The sequence below is a fragment of the Durio zibethinus genome, unplaced genomic scaffold (assembly GCF_047325235.1).
Source record: "Durio zibethinus cultivar Kanyao isolate XHJ-2024 unplaced genomic scaffold, ASM4732523v1 HiC_scaffold_3, whole genome shotgun sequence".
Lineage (NCBI taxonomy): Eukaryota > Viridiplantae > Streptophyta > Magnoliopsida > Malvales > Malvaceae > Durio > Durio zibethinus.
The window spans coordinates 10771851-10776850 of NW_028323044.1; positions in this window are offsets into that span (position 1 = coordinate 10771851).

Sequence of the window (5000 nt, forward strand, 5' to 3'; positions counted from 1 at the left end):
CAAGATGACTCGTTTTCTATTTTTCACGATTTTCGAAACTTTTTGCGGTTCGTGATTTTTTAGAATTTTTTTAGAAGGAGTTTTGGCCCCAAATTTTGTGGACGTGATCCTTCTATTTTTGTTGGCATGCACAAAAAAATTCAGCTAAAAACTCGAACCGGAGAAGATTTCGCGACCGTTTGAAAAAAGTGTCCCCGTTTCAGACACTTCAACGGCTACTGGCAGCAAACCTGTAAAATCTCAAACGCTCTTTAAGGGGGTGTGAGTTCTCAGAGGTTTGATGAGGGATAGGGGGCCAACACAAGGGCCAAGCACCAGCACCCATCGCACGTCATGTGCGCACACCCCCCCGACCCCCCTCCCAATCGCCGGAACCCCAATGCCGCCGGTCAGGTTCTCCGGCGGTACTCCGGCGATGCTCCGGCGATGCTGTCCCGAGTGAAAAAAATGCGGCACCAGCACATGCTGGAGCCAAGCATGGGCACCGTGGCTCAAAATCGAACTTCGGCCAAGGCCTCGACCATCAATGGCACATGATGACGCATGGTGATGGCACATGCATCGACCATCATCGGCATAGGCTGCCCTTCCGTACGGGCACTTGCCTCGACCGCCATCGGCACAAGCTGGGCCGTGGTGCGGGCGCTTGCCTCGATCACCAGCGGCACACGCTGGGCACTGGTGCGGGCGCTTGCCTCGACCACCATCGGCACACGCTGGGCCCTGGGGCGGGCGGTTGCCTCGATCACCATCGGCACACGCTGGGCCCTGGTGCGGGCGGTTGCCCCCAGCACCATCGGCACACGTTGGGCCCTGGTGCGGGCGCTTGCCTCGACCACCATCGGCACACGCTGGGCCCTTGTGCGGGCGCTTGCCTCGACCACCATCGGCACACGCTGGGCCCTGGTGCGGCCGCTTGCCTCGACCACCATCGGCACACGCTGGGCCCTGGTGCGGTCGGTTGCCTCGAGCACCATCGGCACACGCTGGGCCCTGGTGCGGGCGCTTGCCTCGACCACCATCGGCACACGCTGGGCCCTGGTGCGGGCGCTTGCCTCGACCACCATCGGCACACGCTGGGCCCTGGTGCGGCAGGTTGCCTCGAGCACCATCGGCACACGCTGGGCCCTGGTGCGGGCGCTTGCCTCGACCACCATCGGCACACGCTGGGCCCTGGTGCGGCAGGTTCCCTCGACGACCATCGGCACACGCTGGGCCCTGGTGCGGCAGGTTGCCTCGAGCACCATCGGCACACGCTGGGCCCTGGTGCGGTCGGTTGCCTCGATCACCATCGGCACACGCTGGGCCCTGGTGCGGGCGGTTGCCTCGACCACCATCGGCACACGCTGGGCCCTGGTGCGGCAGCTTGCCTCGAGCACCATCGGCACACGCTCGGCCCTGGTGCGGTCGGTTGCCTCGAGCACCATCGGCACACGCTGGGCCCTGCTGCGGCAGGTTGCCTCGACCACCATCGGCAGCCTCGAGCACCATCGGCACACGCTGGGCCCTGGTGCGGGCGCTTGCCTCGACCACCATCGGCACACGCTCCGCCCTGGTGCGGCAGGTTGCCTCGACCACCATCGGCACACGCTGGGCCCTGGTGCGGGCGGTTGCCTCGACCACCATCGGCACACGCTGGGCCCTGGTGCGGGCGCTTGCCTCGACCACCATCGGCACACGCTGGGCCCTGGTGCGGCAGGTTGCCTCGAGCACCATCGGCACACGCTGGGCGCTGGTGCGGCAGGTTGCCTCGACCACCATCGGCACACGCTGGGCCCTGGTGCGGGCGCTTGCCTCGAGCACCATCGGCACACGCTCGGCCCTGGTGCGGTCGGTTGCCTCGAGCACCATCGGCACACGCTGGGCCCTGGTGCGGCAGGTTGCCTCGACCACCATCGGCACACGCTGGGCCCTGGTGCGGGCGCTTGCCTCGACCACCATCGGCACACGCTCGGCCCTGGTGCGGTCGGTTGCCTCGAGCACCATCGGCACACGCTGGGCCCTGGTGCGGCAGGTTTGCTCGAGCACCATCGGCACACGCTGGGCCCTGGTGCGGGCGCTTGCCTCGACCACCATCGGCACACGCTGGGCCCTGGTGCGGGCGCTTGCCTCGAGCACCATCGGCAGAGGCTGGGCCCTGGTGCGGCAGGTTGCCTCGAGCACCATCGGCAGACGCTGGGCCCTGGTGCGGCAGGTTGCCTCGAGCACCATCGGCACACGCTGGGCCCTGGTGCGGTCGGTTGCCTCGAGCGCCATCGGCACACGCTGGGCGCTGGTGCGGGAACTTGCCTCGACCACCATCGGCACACGCTGGGCCCTGGTGCGGCAGGTTGCCTCGATCACCATCGGCACACGCTGGGCCCTGGTGCGACAGGTTGCCTCGAGCACCATCGGCACACTATCGGCCCTGGTGCGGGCGGTTGCCTCGACCACCATCGGCACACGCTGGGCCCTGGTGCGGGCGCTTGCCTCGAGCACCATCGGCACACGCTGGGCCCTGGTGCGGGCGGTTGCCTCGAGCACCATCGGCACACGCTGGGCCCTGGTGGGTTTAGGCACATCTTCAAATTTCTGCCGTGCCAATGCCATTTTTATGGCTTGTAAATTCATACAATGGTCCCCTAAGCCTTCACGTGAAGTTTCGTTGGAAGATGACTCGTTTTCTATTTTTCACGATTTTCGAAACTTTTTGCGGTTCGGGATTTTTTAAAATTTTTTTATAAGGATTTTTCGCCCCAAATTTTGTAGGCATGATCCTTCTATTTTTGTTGGCATGCACAAAAAAATTCAGCTAAAAACTCGGAGTAGAGAAGATTTTGTGACCGTTTGAAAAAAGTGTCCCCATTTCAGACACTTTAACGGCTACTGGTAGCAAACCTGTAAAATCTCAAATGCTCTTTAAGGGGGTGTGAATTCTCAGAGGTTTGATGAGGGATAGGGGGCCAACACAAGGCCAAGTACCAGCACCCATCGCACATCATGTGCGCACACCCCCCCGGCCCCCCTCCCAATCGCCGGAACCCCAATGCAGCCGGTCAGGTTCTCCGGCGGTACTCCGGCGATGCTCCGGCGATGCTCCGGCGATGCTGTCCCGAGTGAAAAAAATGCGGCACCAGCACATGCTGGAGCCAAGCATGGGCACCGTGGCTCAAAATCGAACTTCGGCCAAGGCCTCGACCATCAATGGCACATGATGACGCATGGTGATGGCACATGCATCGACCATCATCGGCATAGGCTGCCCTTCGGTACGGGCACTTGCCTCGACCGCCATCGGCACAAGCTGGGCCCTGGTGTGGGTTGTTGCCTCGATCACAATCGGCACATGCTGAGCCTTGGTGCGGGCGGTTGCCTCGAGCACCATCGGCAGACCCTGGGCCCTGGTGCGGCCGATTGCCCCGATAACCATCGGCACACGCTGGGCCCTGGGGCGGGCGCTTGCCCCCAGCACCATCGGCACACGCTGGGCCCTGGTGCGGGCGCTTGCCCCCAGCACCATCGGCACACGCTGGGCCCTGGTACGGGCGGTTGCCCCGAACACCATCGACACAAGCCGGCCCTTGGTGCGGGCTCCTGGCTCGACCACCATCGGCACACGCTGGGCCCTGGTGCGGGCGGTTGCCTCGACCACCATCGGCACACGCCGGCCCTTGGTGCGGCCGGTTGCCTCGACCACCATCGGCACACGCTGCGCCCTGGTGCGGGCGCTTGCCTCGACCACCATCGGCACACGCTCGGCCTTGGTGCGGGCGCTTGCCTCGACCACCATCGGCACACGCTGGGCCCTGGTGCGGGCGGTTGCCTCGACCACCATCGGCACACGCTGGGCCCTGGTGCGGGCGGTTGCCTCGACCACCATTGGCACACGCTCGGCCTTGGTGAGGGCGCTTGCCTCGACCACCATCGGCACACGCTGGGCCCTGGTGCGGGCGCTTGCCTCGACCACCATCGGCACACGCTGGGCCCTGGTGCGGGCGGTTGCCTCGACCACCATCGGCACACGCTGGGCCCTGGTGCGGGCGGTTACCTCGACCACCATCGGCACACGCTGGGCCCTGGTGCTGGCGGTTGCCTCGACCACCATCGGCACACGCTGGGCCCTGGTGCGGGCGGTTGCCTCGAACACCATCGGCACAAGCCGGCCCTTGGTGCGGGCGGTTGCCTCGAGCACCATCGGCACACGCTGGGCCCTGGTGCGGGCGGTTGCCTCGACCACCATCGGCACACGCTGGGCCCTGGTGCGGACGGTTGCCTCGAGCACCATGGGCACACGCTGGCCCTTGGTGCGGGCTCTTGCCTCGACCACCATCAGCAGAAGATTGCCCCTACGTCGAACACCATCGATACATGCCGGGCCTTGGTGTGGGCACATGCCTCGAGCTGGTGCGGGCGGTTGCCTCGACCACCATCGGCTCACGTTGGCCCTTGTTGCGGGCACATGCCTCGACCACCATCGGCACCTGCGCACCCTCGGTGTGGGATTTGTTTGTTTGGAAAAAGTGTCCCCGTTTCAGACATTTTAACGTCTACTGGTAGCATATCTGTAAAATCTCTAATGCTCTTTAGGGGGTGGTGGTCCGGCACCCCCTCTCCCCCCCCCACGGGGGGAGTAGGTGTGCGCGATGGGCCTCCCATTGCGTGCACCCCGGCCAACGTCCCTCGAACGAAATACAGGGCGTGCATGCCTTCCGGCGATTTTTGTCCGGCGACTGGTTGCTCCGGTGACCGGCAGGCGCCCATGGCCTCGATCGGTTGGCTTGCATGCAAAAAAAGGGAGCCGAGCTCCAGCCCGTGCACGCGGCGGATGCTGCCCTAGACCCCAGACCAAGTCCCTGAATCGGGCAACGGCTCCCTGGGGTGGTGCGAGCAGAAGCTGCGGTTGCGGGCTTGGCCCGGCCAAGTCTCTCGGTATTTGACGGTCTCGCGGTCCCTTCTCATCGGCCACAAAAATGCCTTGGCCTCGACGAGGCCGTGCACGCAGCCGATGCTGCCCGAGACCC